Raw genomic sequence first — 24119 nt, forward strand, 5'->3', positions numbered from 1 at the left:
TCTGTATACACTAGTGACCATCTTGGCATGTGTCAAGAGGGCTGAGAGTGCACAAAGAAATTGCCTACGAGCACAACACCCTGAAAGCGCCCAATCTCGTTTGGTCTCAGAGGCTAAGCAGGGTTGGGCCTGGTTTGTACCTGGATGGGAGACCACCTGGGTTTTTCAGATGCCGCAGGCTTATTTTTATGTTGTTGGTGTTGACCTGTTTTTTTCGCTTGTTTCCCAAAGTGATCATCTTGGCATTTGTCAAGAGGGTTTAGATTGCCTAAAGAGATCGCTTACAGCCGCATCACCCTGAAAGCACCCTATCTCTTCTGATCTCAGAGGCTAAGAAGGGTTGGGCCTAGTTAGTACTTGAATGGGAGACGGCCTTGGAATACCAGGTGCCGTATTCTTCTTTTTATGTTGTTGGCGTTGACCTGTTTTTTTTTCGCTTGTTTCCCAGGGTGACTATCTTGGCATTCTTCAAGAGGGATGAGAGTGCCCAAAGAGATTGCGCCCAATCTCCGCTGATCTCAGAGGCTAGAAAGGGTCGCGCCTTGTTAATACCTGGATGGGAGACCGCCTGGAAATACTAGGTGCGGTAGGCTTCTTTTTATGTTGTTGGCGTTGACTTGTTTTTTTTGTTTGTTTCCCAAGGTGACCATCTTGGCGTTTGTCAAGAGGGTTGAGCGTGCCTGAAAAAATCTACTATGGCTGCATCACCCTGAAAGAGCCAAATCTCATTTGATCTCAGAGGCTAAGCAGGGTTGGGACCTGGTTAGTACCTGGATGGGAGACTGCCTGGGATTTCTCGATGCCATAGGCTTGTTTTTTAAGTTGTTGGCATTGACTTATTTTTTTTTTTGTTTTATTCTTTTATTAAGTATAAGTAGAACAACATAAATATAACAGTCAACCATACAGCATGACCCAGGGTCACAATTACATGGTAACAAAAAATAGGCAGCCAAATAACTCTGGGTTCTCAGAGGGGAGTCCTAGAGTTTCATGCAGAAAAGAGAGAAACCCCACCTCGGACATGTAGTACAGTATAACTAATGCAGCTCCGTTCGGACTTTAGCCAAAATTTTTATATCTGCTTGGAGCAGCGAGATGGGGCGATAGGAATCCGGGAAGTGGGTATCCTTTCCTGGCTTGGGTATCACTATAATAACTGCCTGCCGTAGAGTATCAGGTAGGGACCCGGAGTCAAATATGTGTGTATATAATCTCAACAATTCTGGCACTAGTGTCTCAGAGTAGTGGGCATAGAAATCCAGGGGAATACCATCCAGTCCAGGGGCCTTAGCTGTTGCAAGGGATGCCACTGCTAGCCTAATCTCATCTGCCGATATCGGGGCCTCAAGAGACTCAACCTGAGCCTCAGACAGGTAGGGAAGAGAGATATCTCGGAGGTACGCCCCCTTCTCAGTTCTCGGCCTATGCACCTGCGACTCATAAAGGGCAGCATAGTAAGCACGAAACATGGTGGCCACTGTTGGTGGACCAGTCAACTCCTCACCCCCATTGTCAGTCAACGAAACCACCACCGAGGGCTTGGAGTCAAGTAGGCCAGCAACTTTCCCGCCCTCTCTCCTTGTTCAAACACCCGTTGCTTAACAAAAAACAACTTTTGCTTAGCCTGTTCAATGTGGAGGTGATCTACTAGCCTTGTGTGGTGACGTAATACCTGGGCCTTAGCAGTTGTGGGTTCAGTAGTGAAGTCAGTGGTCACCGAGTCCAGCTCCCGTAGGGCATTAGATAGCAAAGTCTTGGAGGTACGCTTCAACCGGTTAATCCGGTGTGTTAAATTGGAGCGTACGTGCAGTTTAAAAGCCTCCCAGGTACAGTCAACCGGAGCCGTCCCCTGATTAGTAGTAAAGAAAAACCCCCATTCGTCCCCTAAGTCTTCGCTGGCTGGGTACAACATGGCGTACTTGAGGTGAGGTGCCCTAAGACGCCTCTTGACTTCCACGAATCGGGAACGGCGTTTTTGAACTTCTGCGGAGAAGTCAGGAAACACTGAGATATGTCCGTTCTGAAATGGGATGTTGCCTTTTTCACGAGTAAGGCGACGGATGGCATCCCTATCCCGGAAATTTAACAGCTTAGCAATGCACGTGCGAGGAGGTGCCCCCTCCGGCGGCGGGCGGGCGGGCATTCTGTGGGCCCTTTCAATAATAAATGAGGTAGAGAACGCTTCCCTACCGTAGGCCTTAATCAGGAGAGATTCCAAAAATGTCGCCGGGTCAGCCCCCTCGGAGCCCTCCGGCAGGCCGATAAAGCGGAGGTTAGATCTGCGGGCCCTATTCTCAAGGTCGTCCTGTTTCTGGGCCAGCTGCTGGAGCTGCCTTTGCACATCCTGTTGGGCATGCTGCAGAGGGAACAGGTCATCTTCGGCCTGACTGATCCGGGTTTCAGTTTCCTTCACTCTGTCACGCAGTTTAGCCATGTCCTGTCGGATAAGTGAGACATCCACCCTAACCTCCTCAAGTTTAGTTGTCAGTGTGGTCTGGCAGGTAGAAATTGCCTCAAGCACCTTCGCCGTGTCTGAGGTAGCAGGTTCTGCAGCCGGAGTGGACTGTCCGCCATGTTGGCCCTCATAGTCCCGCCGGAACTTTTCAAGAGATGCCGCCGCTGCAGACTGCTTCTTCGTCGGAGACATCGTCCCAATGTATACACAAGAAGGTAGCGGGTATTACACCGGTAAAATCGTAGGTAAAACAGTTAGAGGGCACCCAGGATCACTACAGGAGATCGCGGTAGGAGCGGAGCTCAGGTCACAAGCGTCCTACTCCATTGCTGTCCAGGCCATGCCCCGTGCCATAGGCTTCTTTTTATGTTGTTGGCTTTGAACTGTTTTTTTCGCTTGTTTCTCAAGGCGACCATCTTGGCGTTTGTCAAGAGGGTTTGGCGTGTCTTGAAGAGAACGCTTAGGGCCACATCACCCTGAAAGCACCCGATCTCGTCTGATTTCAGAGGCTTAGCAGCGTCAGGCCTGGTTAGTACCTGGATGGGAGACTGCCTGGGAAGACCAGGTGACATAGAAAGATCTGGCCTGGTTAGTGTCTTGATTGGGAGATCGCCTGGGAATACCGGATGCCGTAGGATACTTTTTATGTTGTTGGCTTTGACCTGTTTTTTTTCCCTTGTTTCCCAAGGTGACCATCTTGGCATTTGTCAAGAGGGTTGAGAGTGCACAAAGAAATTGCCTACGGGCACAACACCCTGAAAGCGCCCAATCTCGTTTGGTCTCAGAGGTTAAGCAGGGTTGGGCCTAGTTTGTACCTGGATGGGAGACCGCCTGGGTTTTCCAAATGCCGCAGGCTTCTTTTTATGTTGTTGGCGTTGACTTGTTTTTTTTGTTTGTTTCCCAAGGTGACCATCTTGGCATTTGTCAAGAGGGTTGAGCGTGCATTTGATCTCAGAGGCTAAGCAGGGTTGGGACCTCTCGATGCCATAGGCTTTAGTTTTAAGTTGTTGGCATTGACTTATTTTTTTATTTTTATTATTCTTTTATTAAGTAGAACAACATAAATATAACAGTCAACCATACAGCATGACCCAGGGTCACAATTACATGGTAACAAAAAATAGGCAGCCAAATAACTCTGGGTTCTCAGAGGGGAGTCCTACAGTTTCATGCAGAAAAGAGAGAAACCCCACCTCCGACATGTAGTACAGTATAACTAGTGCAGCTCCGTTCGGACAAATGTAATCATGGAGAACAACTGGGACCACAGCGAGCCAGCTTATCATGACCTACGTGAACCAGAGTAAAATATGAGCCGGTCATGTCCAGAACCCTGGGGTTCTTCTGGGTCCCGAAGGCTAGTAAGGAGACAAGGCATAGTCAAAAGGGAGGACGTGGGAAGAAGAGAGTGCAAAGACGGAGAGAGAGGAGGTGGGGGGATGGCGGCGGGGAAAAAAAGAAAAATAAAGACAAGAAGGGAGGGGGGGAATGCCACCCAGGGCAGACATGGCCTACGTAGGTAAACGTTAGATGTTCAGTCGTTTTCTGGGACAGAGGCACTGCTCACCTCCCGAATGTAGTCTCGAGTACCAGTAAAATACCTCCAGGGCCTCCATGTAACACTAAATGCCTCTTCAGTGTTGTGAAGGGTGGCGGTCAATTCTTCCATCCGGAGAATATGATTGACTTTGGAATACCACAGCACCTTCACACAGCGCCTCCACAGTGCGGGAATGCAGGCCCGGGCGGCATTCAGGAGTTGCATCGTGAGGGTTTTTTTGTATTTTCGAACAGGCTGTTCGGTCAAGTGTAGAAGGCACGCTGCTGGGAACCCAAAAGTTCCTCAAGGCCGGGCATGCCGAGAAAAGGTGTCCCATGGTCCCCGTATCTGAATTTCACCTCCAACAAACATCCGGGATCGATCTATCCATTTTATTCAGAAGGTATCGGACTCTATACCAGCGTGAGACTATCTTGTATCCTGATTCTTGATATTGGTCTGCTTTATGTACTAAGGTCAGGATCTTCCCTATCTGTTGTGGGGTAAATGTGATGCCTAAGTCCCTCTCCCATTTGTGGATAAATGGTGGGGGTCGACTCCTCCTCCTGACTACTCAATAGGTTGTACAGGAGGGTGAGGGTGTGTCGCCCAGGTTCCCTTTTGTGACAGATGGATTCATAGGGTGTCAGGTCTCTAGGAGTGTAGGGGGCCCTTTGTATGGCCAGAAGAAAGTGACGAAGTTGATAAGCACTAAACAAGTCAAGCGGAGGGTCAGAAAGCTCGGCGACAGTTTGCGTGGTCGGGAGCCCTCCCGAGGGCCACACCTCTCCCAGACGCTGTTTCCCCACCACTGTCAACTGTCGCAGTTTATTGTTGGTAAATCCCGGTGGGAAGTCTGGATTACCTATAACCGGAGTCATTGGTGATGGCAGGGGAGCAATGTGTGTGCAGCGGAACAACCTCCGCACAACAGCCTACGTAGCTCCCACTACGGGGTGACCTCTGAGATCTTTTGGTAGGGAGGACAGGAGCTACACGGGGAGGTCAATAGGGGAATGGATCCATCCTCAATCTCCATCTCCACCCACTGCTTGTGTGGGCCATTACAATGCCAATCAACGACTCTCGCTAGCAGAGTCACTCTGTAGTATTGTCTGAGATCTGGGAGACCCAGACCCCCCTTGTCCTTTGGTCTGGCAAGCAATTGCAAACGGGCTCTGGGCGGTTTGCGCGCCCAAATAAAGTCCCGGACCAGCACCTGCAGTTGTCTGAAAAAAATTGGGGGTAACCGGATCGGTAATGTCTGGAACATGTATAAGATCCGTGGGAGGGCCGTCATTTTGAATGCATTACAGCGCCCGAACCAGGTCAGTGTTAAAGCATGCCAGTTTCCCAAATCAGATTTCAGTCTATCCAGCAGAGGGACAAAATTAAGCGGGAACAATTGCGCTAAATCCGCTGCGATGTCAACGCCCAGGTAACGTATAGATTTTTCAGCCCAGTAGAATGGAAAAGCGGAGCGGAGCCTCTTGGCCTCACCATCCGGGACCGATATAGTCAATACAGCCGACTTGGCGCAATTGATAGTTTGATAGGCTGCCGTATCACTGTAGAGACGCAAGTATATTGGGAAGCAAAATGTGTGGATTGGAGACGGAAAAAATTAGATCGTCAGTGTATGCCGCAATTTTGTGGTGTGCCGAGGGTTTGGATATGCCAGTAATATTCGCGTCATTCCGAACGTGACACATAAGTGGTTCCAGTGTCAGAATAAAAATTAGGGGAGACAGAGGGCACCCCTGCCTCGTCCCATTAGTGATGGGGAAAGAGTCCGAGCACCACGCGTTCACCCGTACCGCTGCCGACGGCGTGGAGTAAAGCGACATTACCCAGCTCATCATGTTGGGGCCAAGACCTATATGTTCCAGGGTGGCCTGCATAAAGTGCCAGGCCACCCTGTCAAAGACCTTCTCCGCGTCCGTTGACAACATAAGCAAGGGCCTTCCCTGTACATGCGCCGCATGGATTAAATTGAGGACTCGGGCCGTATTGTCTCTAGCTTCCGACTTATTTTTTATTTTTTTGCTTGTTTCCCAAGGTGACCATCTTGGTGTTTGTCAAGAGGGTTGTCTGGGAATACCAGGTGTCATAGACTTCTTTTTATGTTGTTGGCGTTGACCTGTTTTTTTTTCGCTTGTTTCCCAAAGTGACCATCTTGGTGTTTGTCAAGAGGGTTGAGAGTGCCTGAAGAGATTGCCTATGGCCACATCACTCTGAAAGCACCCAATCTCGTCTGATCTTGGAGGCTAAGAAGAGTCGGGCCTGGTTAGTACCTGGATGGGAGACCACCTGGGAATACCAGTTATTGTAGGCTTCTTTTTATGTTGTTGGCGTTGATTCGTTTTTTTTTTTTTGCTTGTTTCCCAAGGTGACCATCTTGGCATGTGTCAAGAGGGTTGAGAGTGCCCAAAGAGATCGCTTACAGCAGCATCACCCTGAAAGAGCCCTATCTCTTCTCTTCTCTGAGGCTAAGAAGGGTTGGGCCTAGTTAGTACCTGGATGGGAGATGGCGTTGGAATACCAGGTGCCGTATTCTTCTTTTTATGTTGTTGACATTGACCTGTTTTTTTTCGCTTGTATCTCAAGGTGACTATCTTGGCATTTGTCAAGAGGGTTGAGAATACCCAAAGAGATTGCCTATGGGCACATAACCCTGAAAGCGCCCAATCTTCTCTGATCTCAGAAGCTAAACAGGGTTGGGCCTTGCTAGTACCTGGATTGGAGACCACCTGGGAATACTAGGTGCTGTAGGCTTCCTTTTATGTTGTTGGCCTTGACCTGTTTTTTTTTTCACTTGTTTCCCAAGGTGACCATCTTGGCGTTTGTCAAGAGGGTTGAGAGTGCCTGAAGAGATTGCCTATGGCCATATCACTCTGAAAGCACCCAATCTCGTCTGATCTTGGAGGCTAAGAAGAGTCGGGCCTGGTTAGTACCTAGATGGGAGACCGCCTGGGAATACCAGGAGCCATAGGCTTATTTTTTTATTTTTTATTTAGTAGTATGCGACATACAATGCAAAGGCAACTACACAGAATGTGTGATACAAATAGTTACAAACAAACGATCATATTGCATGGATATCAGAGCCAATGGTAAGAAGTCCGAGGAGAATAGCACGTGTACAGCTTTGCGGTCATATCAAGATGAGATTAAAGCTCCATCTCGTTGGGATCCTCTACCACTTAAAATATTATTGATACTAGCCCTGCTACCCTCGAAGAGTTTAGATATCCATAGATAGGGGAAGAGTATTGTGTAGTAGTCAAATGGGGTCGGAACATACCATTTTCTTTTCCCTTTTTTGAGTTAAGAAGGGAAATAGTAGAACTGAAATGAGGGAGAAGGGGAAAGAGAAGATTGGGGAAGGAAATGGCAGAAAAGGAAAAGAAGGGGTAAGCGGGTGTCGTGGGTAGAGTGGATAGGATGGGGTCCCCTCCCAGGGAGCAAGAGACGCCCTCGGCTCACTAGCTCATCAGCTGTCCAACGTTTGGAACAGCGATCTCCAACGATCACCATGAGCTTACTATGTCTCGCGGAGGTATTCTTCCGAAAAGCTAAACTGGGTCCAGTAGAACCATCTGTTCCCATGCTCCTCCATTTTATCCCTCATTTTATCCCTCATCCCAGGCAAAGTTCCTCGAAGGGGTGGAATTGTCTAGAGAAGAACGAATGGTTAGGTAGTGATCCGAGGAAATGGATTAGCTGTCTAGCTCTCCAGCTATCCAATGCAACAGGTACTTGCTCTAGTAGTATGGTCCCCATGGGAATCAAGCCCGTGGGTCCAAGAAATAGGGCTGCTCTCAGAAGCCCTTTCGGGGCTTGCCTGGTAAAGGCCTGGTCAGACAGGCCCGGAGGAAATCTAGGATGTCCAATGATTGGGGTCATAGGAGAAGGGAAGTTAGTCAGGTGGGAAAGGTGAAAAAAACTATCCATCTCGGCGAGCGAGGGGCCAATTAACGGGTGAGTAGTCACACAGGGCTCCAATGGCCTCCCCGCCCAAGGCAGACCAGCCAGTGGAACCCGCGCCATCTCCTGCGATAGCTTGACCCATAGCTTCAGTTCCCCATGCCGGTGTCTTATCACATATGGTCCCCCATCGGATAGTGTCCGCTGTGTACTGCGCATGCGCAGTACACAGCAACACAGATTCCGAAAATTGCAGAGCATGAACGGCGCCTGCGCACTGAGTCCAGGTTCTATCCCCACTATCCAAGTGGACATAGAGTAAGAATATAAAAGAGCCGAGCGCAGCGAGGCCGAGCCCAAAGCCTGCGAGGGGCCCTCTAATATTCACAACCCTATGTCCGCTTGGATGGTGGGGCTACCACCTCCACTCACCGCGCAGGCGCCGTTCAGCTTCGGAGATTTTCCGAAGCTTCGTCTGCTCCGTACTGTGCATGCGCAGTACGGCGCGGACACTATATCATGGCCGGACAGTATATGGCAGAACACCGGCACCAGTCAACCACCGGTGTCATGTGCGTCGCTGTGTAATATAGAGCAGGGTCCGGGAAGCCAATACCTCCCCGCAATTTCGGTCGCAATAGCATTGCCCTACCAATACGCATATGTTTTCCGCGCCAGAGGAACTTGATAAAGATTGAGCGAACCGCATGAAAGAAAGTCTGGGGTATTTTGATAGGTAAGGCTTGTAGTAGATACAGAATTCGTGGCATCGCGTTCATCTTCAACACATTACAGCGTCCGAACCATGACAGAGCTAGTGGGTCCCATCTTTTAATAACTAGACCATGCTTTACTCCACGCCGTCGGCAGCGGTACGGGTGAACGAGTGATGCGCGGACTCTTTCCCCATCACTAATGGGACGAGGCAGGGGTGCCCTCTGTCTCCCCTAATTTTTAATCTGACACTGGAACCACTTATGTGTCACGTTCGGAATGACCCGAATATTACTGGCATAGCCAAACCATCGGCACACCACAAAATTGCGGAGTACGCTGACGATCTAATTTTTTCCGTCTCCAATCCACACATTTTGCTTCCCAATATACTTGCATCTCTACAGCGATATGGCAGCCTATCAAACTATAAAATCAATTGCGCCAAGTCGGCTGTATTGAATATATCCGTCCCGGATGGTGAGGCCAAGAGGCTCCGCTCCGCTTTTCCATTCTACTGGGCTGAAAAATCTATACGTTACCTGGGCGTTGACATCGCAGCGGATTTAGCGCAATTGTACCCGCTTAATTTTGTCCCTCTCCTGGATAGACTGAAATCTGATTTGGGAAACTGGCATGCTTTAACACTGACCTGGTTCGGGCGCTGTAATGCATTCAAAATGACGGCCCTCCCGCGGATCTTATACATGTTCCAGACATTACCGATCCGGTTACCCCCAATTTTTTTCAGACAACTGCAGGTGCTGCTCCGGGACTTTATTTGGGCGCGCAAATCGCCCAGAGCCCATTTGCAATTGCTTGCCAGACCAAAGGACAAGGGGGGTCTGGGTCTCCCAGATCTCAGACAATACTACAGAGTACTCTGCTAGCGAGAGTCGTTGATTGGCATTGTAATGGCCCACACAAGCAGTGGGTGGAGATGGAGATTGAGGATGGATCCATTCCCCTATTGACCTCCCTGTGGCTCCTGTCCTCCCTACCAAAAGATCTCAGAGGTCACCCCGTAGTGGGAGCTACGTTGGCTGTTGTGCGGAGGTTGTTCCGCGGCACACACATTGCTCCCCTGCCATCACCAATGACTCCGGTTATAGGTAATCCAGACTTCCCACCGGGATTTACCAACAAGAAACTGCGACAGTTGACAGTGGTGGGGAAACAGCGTCTGGGAGAGGTGTGGCCCTCGGGAGGGCTCCCGACCACGCAAACTGTCGCCGAGCTTTCTGACCCTCCGCTTGACTTGTTTAGTGCTTATCAACTTCGTCACTTTCTTCTGGCCATACAAAGGGCCCCCTACACTCCTAGAGACCTGACACCCTATGAATCCATCTGTCACAAAAGGGAACCTGTGCGACACACCCTCTCCCTCCTGTACAACCTATTGAGTAGTCAGGAGGAGGAGTCGACCCCCACCATTTATCCACACATGGGAGAGGGACTTAGGCATCACATTTACCCCACAACAGATAAGGAAGATCCTGACCTTAGTACATAAAGCTTCCATCGCAAACCAATATCAAGAATCAGGATACAAGATAGTCTCACGCTGGTATAGAGTCCCATACCTTCTGAATAAAATGGATAGATCAATCCCGGATGTTTGTTGGAGATGAAATTCAGATACGGGGACCATGGGACACCTTTTCTGGGCATGCCCGGCCTTGAGGAACTTTTGGGTTCCCAGCAACGTGCCTTCTACACTTGACCGAACAGCCTGTTCGAAAATACAAAAAAACCCTCACGATGCAACTCCTGAATGCCGCCCGGGCCTGCATTCCCGCACTGTGGAGGCAGCCTCAGCCCCCATCCAAGGTGCTGTGGTATTCCAAAGTCAATCATATTCTCCGGATAGAAGAATTGACAGCCACCCTTCACAACACTGAAGAGGCATTTAGTGTTACATGGAGGCCCTGGAGGTATTTTACTGGTACTCGAGACTACATTCGGGAGGTGAGCAGTGCCTCTGTCCCAGAAAACGACTGAACATCTAACGTTTACCTACGTAGGCCATGTCTGCCCTGGATGGCATTCCCCCCCTCCCTTTTTGTCTTTATTTTTCTTTTTTTCCCCGCCGCCATCCCCCCACCTCCTCTCTCTCCGTCTTTGCACTCACTTCTTCCCCCGTCCTCCCTTTTGACTATGCCTTGTCTCCTTACTAGCCTTCGGGACCCAGAAGAACCCCAGGGTTCTGGACATGACCGGCTCATATTTTACTCTGGTTCACGTAGGTCATGATAAGCTGGCTCGCTGTGGTCCCAGTTGTTCTCCATGATTACATTTGTCCGAACTGAGCTGCACTAGTTATACTGTACTACATGTCGGAGGTGGGGTTTCTCTCTTTTCTGCATGAAACTGTAGGACTCCCCTCTGAGAACCCAGAGTTATTTGGCTGCCTATTTTTTGTTACCATGTAATTGTGACCCTGGGTCATGCTGTATGGTTGACTGTTATATTTATGTTGTTCTACTTAATAAAAGAATAATAAAAATAAAAAAAATAAGTCAATGCCAACAACTTAAAACTAAAGCCTATGGCATCGAGAAATCCCAGGCGGTCTCCCATCCAGGTACTAACCAGGTCCCAACCCTGCTTAGCCCTCTGAGATCAAATGCACGCTCAACACTCTTGACAAACGCCAAGATGGTCACCTTGGGAAACAAACAAAAAAAACAAGTCAACGCCAACAACATAAAAAGAAGCCTCCGGCATTTGGAAAACCCAGGCGGTCTCCCATCCAGGTACAAACCAGGCCCAACCCTGCTTAGCCTCTGAGACCAAACGAGATTGGGCGCTTTCAGGGTGTTGTGCCCATAGGCAATTTCTTTGTGCACTCTCAACCCTCTTGACAAATGCCAAGATGGTCACGTTGACGATCTAATTTTTTCCGTCTCCAATCCACACATTTTGCTTTCCAATATACTTGCGTCTCTACAGCGATACGGCAGCCTATCAAACTATAAAATCAATTGCGCCAAGTCGGCTGTATTGAATATATCGGTCCCGGATGGTGAGGCCAAGAGGCTCTGCTCCGCTTTTCCATTCTACTGGGCTGAAAAATCTATACGTTACCTGGGCGTTGACATTGCAGCCGATTTAGCGCAATTGTACCCGCTTAATTTTGTCCCTCTCCTGGATAGACTAAAATCTGATTTGGGAAACTGGCATGCTTTAACACTGACCTGGTTCGGGCGCTGTAATGCATTCAAAATGATGGCCCTCCCGCGGATCTTATACATGTTCCAGACATTACCGATCCGGTTACCCCCAATTTTTTTCAGACAACTGCAGGTGCTGCTCCGGGACTTTATTTGGGCGCGCAAACCGCCCAGAGCCCGTTTGCAATTGCTTGCCAGACCAAAGGACAAGGGGGGTCTGGGTCTCCCAGATCTCAGTCAATACTACAGAGTGACTCTGCTAGCGAGAGTCGTTGATTGGCATTGTAATGGCCCACACAAGCAGTGGGTGGAGATGGAGATTGAGGATGGATCCATTCCCCTATTGACCTCCCCGTGGCTCCTGTCCTCCCTACCAAAAGACCTCACAGGTCACCCCGTAGTGGGAGCTACGTTGGCTGTTGTGCGGAGGTTGTTCCGCTGCACACACATTGCTCCCCTGCCATCACCAATGACTCCGGTTATAGCTAATCCAGACTTCCCACCGGGATTTACCAACAAGAAACTGCGACAGTTGACAGTGGTGGGGAAACAGCGTCTGGGAGAGGTGTGGCCCTCGGGAGGGCTCCCGACCACGCAAACTGTCGCCGAGCTTTCTGACCCTCCGCTTGACTTGTTTAGTGCTTATCAACTTCGTCACTTTCTTCTGGCCATACAAAGGGCCCCCTAAACTCCTAGAGACCTGACACCCTATGAATCCATCTGTCACAAAAGGGAACCTGTGCGACACACCCTCTCCCTCCTGTACAACCTATTGAGTAGTCAGGAAGAGGAGTCGACCCCCACCATTTATCCACAAATGGGAGAGGGACTTAGGCATCACATTTACCCCACAACAGATAGGGAAGATCCTGACCTTAGTACATAAAGCTTCCATCGCAAACCAATATCAAGAATCAGGATACAAGATAGTCTCACGCTGGTATAGATTCCCATACCTTCTGAATAAAATGGATAGATCAATCCCGGATGTTTGTTGGAGGTGAAATTCAGATACAGGGACCATGGGACACCTTTTCTGGGCATGCCCGGCCTTGAGGAACTTTTGGGTTTCCAGCAGCGTGCCTTCTACACTTGACCGAACAGCCTGTTCGAAAATACAAAAAAACTCTCACGATGCAACTCCTGAATGCCGCCCGGGCCTGCATTACTACATTCGGGAGGTGAGCAGTGCCTCTGTCCCAGAAAACGACTGAACATCTAACGTTTACCTACGTAGGCCATGTCTGCCCTGGGTGGCATTCCCCCCCTCCCTTTTTGTCTTTATTTTTCTTTTTTCCCCGCCGCCATCCCCCCACCTCCTCTCTCTCCGTCTTTGCACTCTCTTCTTCCCCCGTCCTCCCTTTTGACTATGCCTTGTCTCCTTACTAGCCTTCGGGACCCAGAAGAACACCAGGGTTCTGGACATGACCGGCTCATATTTTACTCATGATAAGCTGGCTCGCTGTGGTCCCAGTTGTTCTCCATGATTACATTTGTCGGAACGGAGCTGCACTAGTTATACTGTACTACATGTCAGAGGTGGGGTTTCTCTCTTTTCTGCATGAAACTGTAGGACTCCCCTCTGAGAACCCAGAGTTATTTGGCTGCCTATTTTTTGTTACCATGTAATTGTGACCCTGGGTCATGCTGTATGGTTGACTGTTATATTTATGTTGTTCTACTTAATAAAAGAATAATAAAAATAAAAAAAATAAGTCAATGCCAACAACTTAAAACTATAGCCTATGGCATCGAGAAATCCCAGGCGGTGTCCCATCCAGGTACTAACCAGGTCCCAACCCTGCTTAGCCTCTGAGATCAAATGCACGCTCAACCCTCGTGACAAACGCCAAGATGGTCACCTTGGGAAACAAACAAAAAAACAAGTCAACGCCAACAACATAAAAAGAAGCCTGCGGCATTGGGAAAACCCAGGCGGTCTCCCACCCAGGTACAAACCAGGCCCAACCCTGCTTACCCTCTGAGACCAAACGAGATTGGGCGCTTACAGGGTGTTGTGCCCGTAGGCAATTTCTTTGTGCACTCTCAACCCTCTTGACAAATGCCAAGATGGTCACCTTGGGGAACAAGGGAAAAAAAACAGGTCAAAGCCAAACACATAAAAAGAATCCTACGGCATCTGGTATTCCCAGGCGATCTCCCAATCAAGACACTAACCAGGCCAGATCCTTCTATGTCACCTGGTCTTCCCAGGCAGTCTCCCATCCAGGTACTAACCAGGCCTGACGCTGCTAAGCCTCTGAAATCAGACGAGATCGGGTGCTTTCAGGGTGATGTGGCCGTAAGCGTTCTCTTCAAGACCCACCCAACCCTCTTGACAAATGCCAAGATGGTCGCCTTGAGAAACAAGCGAAATAAACAGTTCAAAGCCAACAACATAAAAAGAAGCCTATGGCACCTGGTATTCCCAGGCGGTCTCCCATCCAGGTACTAATCAGGCCCGACACTGTTTAGCCTCTGAGATCAGATGAGATTGGGCGCTTTCAGGGTGATGGGGCCGTAGGTGATCTCTTTGGGCACTCTCAACCCTCTTGTTAAACGCCAAGATGGTCACCTTGGGAAACAAGGGAAAATAAAACAGATCAACGCCGACAACATAATGAGAAGCCTACGGCACCTGGTATTCCCAAGCTGTCTACCATCCAGGTACTAACCAGGCCCATCGCTGCGTAGCCTCCGAGATCAGATGAGATTGGACTCTTTCAGGCTGATTTGGCCGTAGGCACTCTCTTTGGGCACTCTGAAGCCTCTTGACAAAGGCCAAGATGGTCACCTTGGGAAACAAGCTAAACGAAACAGGTCAAAGCCAACAACATAAAAAGAAGCCTACGGCATCCAGTATTCCCAGGCGATCTCCCAATCAAGACACTAACCAGACCAGATCCTTCTATGGCACCTGGTCTTCCCAGGCAGTCTCCCATCCAGGTACTAACCAGGCCTGACGCTGCTTAGCCTCTGAAATCAGACAAGATCGGGTGCTTTCAGGTTGATGTGGCCCGTAAGCGTTCTCCTCAAGACACGCCCAACCCTCTTGACAAACGCCAAGATGGTCGCCTTGAGAAACAAGCAAAAAAAACAGTTCAAAGCCAACAACATAAAAAGAAGCCTATGGGCTTACAGCGAACCTTAAAAGATGGGACCCACTAGCTTTGTCATGGTTCGGACGCTGTAATGTGTTGAAGATGAACGTGATGCCAGGACTTCTGTATCTACTACAAGCCTTACCTATCAAAATACCCCAGACTTTCTTTCATGCGGTTCGCTCAATCTTTATCAAGTTCCTCTGGCGCGGAAAACATATGCGTATTGGTAGGGCAATGCTATTGCGACCGAAATTGCGGGGAGGTATTGGCTTCCCGGACCCTGCTCTATATTACACAGCGACGCACATGACACCGGTGGTTGACTGGTGCCGGTGTTCTGCCATATACTGTCCGGCCATGATATAGTGTCTGTGCCATATTGCGCATGCGCAGTACGGAGCAGACGAAGCTTCGGAAAATCTCTGAAGCTGAACGGCGCCTGCGCGGTGAGTGGAGGTGGTAGCCCCACCATCCAAGCGGACATAGGGTTGTGAATATTAGAGGGCCCCTCGCAGGCGAGCTTCGCTCACCACGCTTCGGGCTCGGCCTCGCTGCGCTCGGCTCTTTTATATTCTTACTCTATGTCCACTTGGATAGTGAGGATAGAACCTGGACTCAGTGCGCAGGCGCCGTTCATGCTCTGCAATTTTCGGAATCTGTGTTGCTGTGTACTGCGCATGCACAGTACACAGCGGACACTATCCGATGGGGGACCATATGTGATAAGACACCGGCATGGGGAACTGAAGCTATGGGTCAAGCTATCGCAGGAGATGGCGCGGGTTCCACTGGCTGGTCTGCCTTGGGCGGGGAGGCCATTGGAGCCCTGTGTGACTACTCACCCGTTAATTGGCCCCTCGCTCGCCGAGATGGATAGTTTTTTTCACCTTTCCCACCTGACTAACTTCCCTTCTCCTATGACCCCAATTATTGGACATCCTAGATTCCCTCCGGGCGTGTCTGACCAGGCCTTTACCAGGCAAGCCCCGAAAGGGCTTTTGAGAGCAGCCCTATTTCTTGGACCCACGGGCTTGATTCCCATGGGGACCATACTGCTAGAGCAAGTACCTGTTGCATTGGATAGCTGGAGAGCTAGACAGCTAATCCATTTCCTCGGATCACTACCTAACCATTTGTTCTTCTCTAGACAATTCCACCCCTTCGAGGAACTTTGCCTGGATGATGGCCCAATTCGTGGTTCCCTCTCTAGGTCCTACAAAATCCTGACAGACGCACAATCCTCCACGGATCCACCCTTCCTAGCTAAATGGAAAAGGGACTTACAAACTACATTCTCCAAACCACAGAAGGACAGAATACTCTTTTTCGCCCATAAGTCGTCACTCTGCAGTAAATATCAGGAGATATCATATAAGCTGATCACACGCTGGTATCATACACCGGTGGTGTTGGCCAAAATATTCCCCGGTCAATCTGACCGCTGCTGTCGCTGTGGGCAACAGGCTGGCACCATTCTCCACATTTTCGGGGAATGTCCTAAATTACAAACATTCTGGCAGCCTGTCCTGAGACTCATCCACAAGTTCACAGACATTTCCTTAGCCAATGATCCTGCAGCAGTTCTTCTCAATCTAACTCCTATGTCGAGAAAGCGTTATCATAAGTCCTTACTTAAACATCTCCTCAATGCAGCTAGGGCCTGCATCCCAAGTCAGTGGAAAGAGCAATCTGCTCCAATGGTGACCCAGTGGTTCGCAAGGGTAAATGATATTGAACGAATGGAAGACCTGACTTCCACAATGAGGGATAAAATGGAGGAGCATGGGAACAGATGGTTCTACTGGACCCAGTTTCGCTTTTCGGAAGAATACCTCCGCGAGACATAGTAAGCTCATGGTGATCATTGGAGATCGCTGTTCCAAACGTTGGACAGCTGATGAGCTGGTGAGCCGAGGGCGTCTCTTGCTCCCTGGGAGGGGACCTCATCCTATCCACTCTACCCACGACACCCCCTTACCCCTTCTTTTCCTTTTCTGCCATTTCCTTCCCCAATCTTCTCTTTCCCCTTCTCCCTCCTTTCAGTTCTACTATTTCCCTTCTTAACTCAAAAAAGGGAAAAGAAAATGGTATGTTCCGACCCCATTTGACTACTACACAATACTCTTCCCCTATCTATGGATATCTAAACTCTTCGAGGGTAGCGGGGCTAGTATCAATAATATTTTAAGTGGTAGAGGATCCCAACGAGATGGAGCTTTAATCTCATCTTGATATGACCGCAAAGCTGTACACGTGCTATTCTCCTCGGACTCCTTACCATTGGCTCTGATATCCATGCAATATGATCGTTTGTTTGTAACTATTTGTATAATACATTCTGTGAAGTTGCCTTTGCATTGTATGTCGCATACTACTAAATAAAAAAATAAATAAAAAAAAGAAGCCTATGGCACCTGGTATTCCCAGGCGGTCTCCCATCCAGGTACTAACCAGGCCCGACACTGTTTAGCATCCGAGATCAGACGAGATTGGGTGCTTTCAGGGTGATGGGGCCGTAGGTGATCTCTTCAGGCACTCTCAACCCTCTTGACAAACGCCAAGATGGTCACCTTGGGAAACAAGTGAAAAAAAAAACAGGTCAAGGCCAACAACATAAAAAGAAGCCTACAGCACCTAGAATTCCCAGGTGGTCTCCAATCCAGGTACTAGCAAGGCCCAACCCTGTTTAGCTTCAGAGATCAGAGGAGATCGGGTGCTTTCAGGGTTATGTGCCCATAGGCAATCTCTTTGGGCATTCTCAACCCTCTTGACAAATGCCAAGATAGTCACCTTGAGATACAAGCGAAAAAAAACAGGTCAATGTCAACAACATAATAAGAAGAATACGGCACCTGGTATTCCAACGCCATCTCCCATCCAGGTACTAACTAGGCCCAACCCTTCTTAGCCTCAGAGAAGAGAAGAGATAGGGCTCTTTCAGGGTGATGCTGCTGTAAGCGATCTCTTTTGACAAACGCCAAGATGGTCACCTTGGGAAACAAGTGAAAAAAAAAACAGGTCAAGGCCAACAACATAAAAGGAAGCCTACAGCACCCTTATTCCCAGGTGGTCTCAAATCCAGGTACTAGCAAGGCCCAACCCTGTTTAGCTTCTGAGATCAGAGGAGACCGGGCGCTTTCAGGGTTATGTGCCCATAGGCAATTTCTTTGGGCATTCTCAACCCTCTTGACAAATGCCAAGATAGTCACCTTGAGATACAAGCGAAAAAACACAGGTCAATGTCAACAACATAAAAAGAAGAATACGGCACCTGGTATTCCAACGCCATCTCCCATCCAGGTACCAGCTAGGCCCAACCCTTCTTAGCCTCAGAGAAGAGAAGAGATAGGGCTCTTTCAGGGTGATGCTGCTGTAGGCGATCTCTTTGGGCACTCTCAACCCTCTTGACAAATGCCAAGATGGTCACCTTGGGAAACAAGCAAAAAAAAACGAATCAACGCCAACAACATAAAAAGAAGCCTACAATAACTGGTATTCCCAGGTGGTCTCCCATCCAGGTACTAATCAGGCCCGACTCTTCTTAGCCTCCAAGATCAGACGAGATTGGGTGCTTTCAGAGTGATGTGGCCATAGGCAATCTCTTCAGGCACTCTCAACCCTCTTGACAAACACCAAGATGGTCACTTTGGGAAACAAGCGAAAAAAAAACAGGTCAACGCCAACAACATAAAAAGAAGTCTATGACACCTGGTATTCCCAGGCAGTCTCCCATCCAGGTACTAACAAGGCCCGACTCTTCTTAGCCTCCAACATCAAACGAGATCGGGTGCTTTCAGGGTGATGTGCCCGTAGGCAATTTCTTCAGGCACTTTCAACCCTCTTGACAAACGCCAAGATGGTCACCTTGGGAAACAAGCAAAAAAATAAAAAATAAGTCGGAAGCTAGAGACAATAAGGCCCGGGTCCTCAATTTAATCCATGCGGCGCATGTACAGGGAAGGCCTTTGCTTATGTTGTCAATGGACGCGGAAAAGGCCTTTGACAGGGTGGCCTGGCACTTTATGCAGGCCACCCTGGAACATATAGGTCTTGGCTCCAACATGATGAGCTGGGTAATGTCGCTTTACTCCACGCCGTCGGCAGCGGTACGGGTGAACGAGTGGTGCTCGGACTCTTTCCCCATCACTAATGGGACGAGGCAGGGGTGCCCTCTGTCTCCCCTAATTTTTATTCTGACACTGGAACCACTTATGCCGCGTACACACGAGCGTACTTTTCAACATCCAAAGTCCGACGGACTGAGTCCGTCAGACTACTCGATCGTGTGTGGGCTGCAACGGACTTTTGATTCACCAAAGTCTGACGGACTTTAGAATATTGAACATGCTTCAAATTTTTCCGACGGAACTCCGTCGGACCCAGTTCCGATGTAGAAGTCCGCTCGTCTGTATGCTGTTCCGACAGACCTAAAACGACGCATGCTCTGAAGCAAGTACGAGACGGAGTTCGTATTGGAAGTAGCACATTCGTCATGCTGCAAATTCTGTGCTCGTTTAAATGTAGCGCATCTTCTTTATAATGCTAGAAGAACGAAGTCTTTATTTAATTAATTTTTTATTTATAACTGGAAAAGAGGACCAACCAGGCCACAACATGGAAGCAGACAAAATAAAATAAAATAACACACCATACAGGCACAGTCCAGAGCAATACAAAGAAATAAAAGAAAAAGGAAACAAATCACATAACAAAGTATCGATGGAATTATGCCCTGGGACCTATAGTCCATGACCAGTCGTCCCGGCCCGGCGGGGCCTCCCCCCATATTTTTTGGGATATATAGAAAACAGTAAGAGCTAGTAGTAAGCCCTGGAATGCTAAGAGAAGCCAGAAAAGAAAAAGAGTGGAGAACAAAGAGAAGAAAAAAGAAAAAGGGGGGGGGGAGGGGGTTAGGGGTACATGAGAGAGAAGGGTGAGGGAAGAGGGGATGGGGAAGGGGAACTCACGAACATGGGTGTCCTGCCTATGCTCGAAAAAGGCAGTCCATCTCCATGGTTCAGCCTGCTGCTAGTGGCCTCACGGAGGGGTACCAATGGACCCTCTAAGAGCCTGCCCCTCTTGTGAGTATTTAAACATATTCCAGAGCTGCCATGTTTTGGAGTACAACGCTTCTCTATGCTGACTCGTCAAGATCAGGTCTTCCATCTTATTAATATCTTCCACTTTCCCAATCCAGACATCTAGAGTCGGCGGAAGCTGAGACTTCCAGAGAAGGGGGATACAAGCCTTTGCCGCATCCACCAGATGCCGAACTAAAGATTTTTTGTAGGAGCGTGTAGGTATATCGGTTGCATGCAATAGAAAAAACGCTGGGTCATTAGGGATATTGTGATCAGTAAACTTCTGTGTGATTCGGCGCACTTCCCCCCAGAAATACCGAAGTCTGGGGCAGGACCAGAAGATATGCAGCAGCGTACCTCTGTCCTCCCGGCAGCGCCAGCATACCTCTGCCACCTCCGGGAAGAACTTGTGCAGCACCTCCGGGGTTCTGTACCAGCGCGTGAGAAGTTTGTAATTCGTCTCCTGTATCTTGGTACAGATGGACGATTTGTGTGTAAACGTAATAATTTTCTGCCTCTGGTGGTCCGTGAAATTGCATTGTAATTCCCTCTCCCATTTAGAAAGGCTGGGTAGTTGGTAGTCCGTCGGTGGTGCATTCAGCATCGCGTAAGTCAAGGTCAAGGTATGGGCCACCGCCCCATTCCCAGAACACAGTTCCTCCATAGTCGTGCAGGGTGAATCCCCGGCGTTGGGTGGCGTCAGGGTATCTAAAAAATGGTGCAATTGGGCCGCTCTCAAAAAGTCTAGGCGATAACATCCAGTCGGGTCTGTCAGTTCCGCAGTCGTTCTCCACCTGCCCGCAATGCTGAAATGCGCCGCCCTAGAAATCCCCGATTCCCCCAGGGCTCGGAATACTATGTCAGTCGTACCAGGAATGAAGCGGGGGCTATCCAGGATTGGGCGTAGCGGTGAATTTCGAGGGAATACGGGAGCCCGGGACAACAGCCGCCCCCATATCTTAACAGTGGTGCCTATGAGTGGATGGCGTTTAATGGCCAGCGGCACCTCATCAGAGCACCACGGAACAACCCGTAGAAGAATTTCGCTCTGGGCTTGCTCAATTTGCGTCCAGAGTTTAACCTTCTCATGGCGGCACCAATCAACCAGTCTGCCTAGGTGAATCGCCTTGTAATAGGTGTGGACATCCGGCATTGCCAGACCCCCGCATCGCTTTGGAAGTGACAGTATCTTGCTATGTATTCTGGGTTTCTTCCCAGCCCAAAGGAACGAGATAAATGCAGAGCGTATTTGGGCGAAGTAGGACGTTGGGATCTGTATCGGGAGTGCTTGGAGTAAATAGAGAAATTTCGGGAGTATCATCATTTTAAGAATGTTACAGCGGCCAATCCACGAGTGCAGACCGCTGTTCCATTGGTTCAGCAAGGCTCTAATTTTGTGGAGTAGGGGCGGAAAGTTAAGCTGGAAGAGACGGTTTAGTCTTGAAGGGATATAGGCGCCCAGGTATTTCAGGGCCCCATCTGTCCACTTCAAAGGAAAACGAGTTTGTAAAGTCGCCAGCTGTGGCGCGGGTACACCTATGCCCATAGCCTCCGACTTGCCGAAATTTATACGGAGATTGGAGAGTTTGCCATAAACGTCGAATTCGCGCATTAAATTGGGGAGTGAAAGGGACGGGCTGACCAATGTAAACATCAAATCATCCGCGTATGCCGAGACTTTGTACTGTGTTCCCGTCGTTCCGATCCCGATAATGTCTGGGTTGTTCCTAACGTGACAAAGAAACGGTTCCAGGGTCAGGGCAAACAGCAGGGGAGAAAGTGGACACCCCTGCCTGGTCCCATTGGCAATCCCAAATGAGTCCGATAAAATGCCGTTTGCTCTGACCCTGGCCGTCGGGTTAGAGTACACCGCAGAGATCCAATGCATCATCCGGTTACCCAGACCTATATACTCCAATGTGGAGAACATAAATTGCCAGCTCACTCGGTCGAACGCCTTTTCAGCGTCCGTCCCGAGGAACACACACGGAATGCGTTTATCGTTTGCCACATGGAGCAAGTTCAGGACCTTAATAGTATTGTCCCTCGCTTCTCTGGTTGGAACAAAGCCGACCTGATCCAAGTGGATCAGATACGGCAAATGTCGCTGTAATCTAATAGCTAAAATTTTCGTAAACAGTTTTAAGTCCGTGTTCAGCAAAGAGATGGGACGATAGCTCCCACACTGCGACAAATCCTTACCTTCTTTCGGTATTACCGATATCTGGGCCTGTAACGTGGACTGATGCAAACGTGAGCCCGTGCTCAGAATATTAAATAGGTTAACCATATGGGTACCTAGAGAAGGGAGTAGGGTCTTATAATATGCGGCAGTGAGACCGTCCGGGCCAGGTGCCTTACCCGATTTGGTAGCGCCTAGTGCCGTCTGAAGTTCTGGTAAGGTGATGGGCGCTTCTAGCAATTCTATATCCGCTGTCGGTAGGGTTGGTATTAGGGAGGCAGCTATGTAGCGAGAGGTATCATTCGCAGAGGGCGGGGGCGTGTTCAGGTTATACAGGGAATCGTAGAACGTTCTAAATTCCTGCAAAATTTTTTGGGGCAGAGAAACTTTCTGACCTCGTGGAGAGGTTAGGTGCGGTATATAGGAAGCTAATTTCTGTTCCTTTAGGGTACGAGCCAGAAACCTCCCGCATTTATCTCCCGATTCATACATTTTTTTCCGAGAGAGTTGAATCATTGCCTTAGCCTTGAAATGAAGTAGGTCAGTGACCTGTCTGCGAGCGGTGTCAAGCTCCGCACCCAGTTGCGGAGTGGGGGAGTGTTTGTGGCGCAACTCGAGAGTCCGCACTTGATGTAGCAACGTCTCCAGCCGCGCTGTCCTATGCTTGTGTATCCTAGAGCCATGTTTAATGAGTACTCCGCGGATCACGGCCTTGTGTGCCTCCCACACCACCCCGGGGTCGCTCCCTGTAGTCGAGTTAGCCTGAAAATAGTGGCCGATTTCCCTAGTCACGTCCGCGAGGACCTCTGGGTCTTGGAGTAAGCTGTCATTTAGGCGCCAGGGCGGTCTCTGTGTTTTGTATATATCCGTCACGGCGTACCGCAGGGTGATCGGGGCATGATCCGACCAAGTGATCGTCCCGATCGTGGTGCCCTTTACTGCGTGCAAATGTCTGTGGGGGATTAGAAAATAATCTATGCGCGAGTATGTCTGATGCGGATTGGAATAAAATGTATAGTCCCTCTCTCCGGGATGAAAAAGACGCCATGTGTCGATAAGCTGTGCCTCATGCAGGGACGTTGAGATTCGTTTGCGCATCTCTCGAGAGGTAGCAGAGAGACCCGTGGAGGTATCCTCCGCAGGCGTAAGGGGTACATTCAGATCCCCGCCAACAATAAACTGTCCTTCCGTGAACCGTGTAAGGTGTGTCAGTCTACGTTTCAGGAAGGTGTCCTGACGGTCGTTTGGGGCATAAATGTTCGCCAAGGTCATCATCGCCTCCCCTACCTTCCCCTTCACAAACAAAAACCGTCCCTCCTGATCAGATTGGATGTCTATACACTTCCATGGCACTGAAGCCGACATCAAGATAGAAACACCTCTGGACTTAGCCTCAGTATACATGGAGTGGTAGACCGTAGGGTAGAATCTATTCTTGAGTAGTGGTAAGGAATTAGCCCTAAAGTGGGTCTCCTGCAGAAATACAATGTCCGCCTTCATGCGTCTCATATCATGAAGTAACATACGTCTCTTCTCTGGGATATTCAGCCCCTTAGCGTTCAGTGAGATCACAATAAGTTCAGCCATGTTCGTGAGTCCGGGGGGGGACAGGAAAAGTCTTAGGTTAAAAAGGGGGGGGTGGGGGGGATTGAAGAGAGAAGAGGAGAGTCAGCAGGTGGGCCTCTTGTTCGGCTCGAAAAAAGAAGAAACAAAAGAAAGAAAGAAAAAGAAAAAAAAGTAGTGAGAAAAAGAATTAGAATTAGGGCGCCGTCCAAAGAGGGGAACAGCGCCGAAAAGTGTCTAACAGTGCTAAATATAGCTAAAGCGCTCCCCAGTTGTGTACCGGGAATTGAGCGCGGGCCTAAGTGGGGTAGTGAGTGGACAGGGCCGAGAAATGAGACTCCCGATCCCACCCGTCACCCCCGGCAATCAAATATAGT

The 24119-nt window shown here is 49.3% G+C and overlaps 1 non-coding gene and 5 pseudogenes across 1 annotated transcript; 2 read left to right on the top strand and 4 right to left on the bottom strand.

Moving 5' to 3' along the window:
• The first annotated feature begins 6214 nt into the window (after positions 1-6214).
• LOC143945260 (5S ribosomal RNA) lies at positions 6215-6333 on the top strand (annotated as a pseudogene).
• A 541-nt stretch (positions 6334-6874) lies between these two features.
• LOC143955816 (5S ribosomal RNA) lies at positions 6875-6993 on the top strand. Its single transcript, XR_013269818.1, has one exon. It is a non-coding gene; the product is annotated as a 5S ribosomal RNA (ribosomal RNA).
• A 7226-nt stretch (positions 6994-14219) lies between these two features.
• LOC143957412 (5S ribosomal RNA) lies at positions 14220-14338 on the bottom strand (annotated as a pseudogene).
• Positions 14339-17318: 2980 nt separating this feature from the next.
• LOC143950289 (5S ribosomal RNA) lies at positions 17319-17437 on the bottom strand (annotated as a pseudogene).
• Positions 17438-17538: 101 nt separating this feature from the next.
• On the bottom strand, positions 17539-17657 carry LOC143942920 (5S ribosomal RNA; annotated as a pseudogene).
• A 736-nt stretch (positions 17658-18393) lies between these two features.
• LOC143947956 (5S ribosomal RNA) lies at positions 18394-18512 on the bottom strand (annotated as a pseudogene).
• Positions 18513-24119: the final 5607 nt, after the last annotated feature.

Source organism: Lithobates pipiens, unplaced genomic scaffold (genome assembly GCF_037356315.1).
Source record: "Lithobates pipiens isolate NorthernLeopardFrog02 unplaced genomic scaffold, aLitPip1_a1.2 Scaffold_10, whole genome shotgun sequence".
Classification (NCBI taxonomy): domain Eukaryota; kingdom Metazoa; phylum Chordata; class Amphibia; order Anura; family Ranidae; genus Lithobates; species Lithobates pipiens.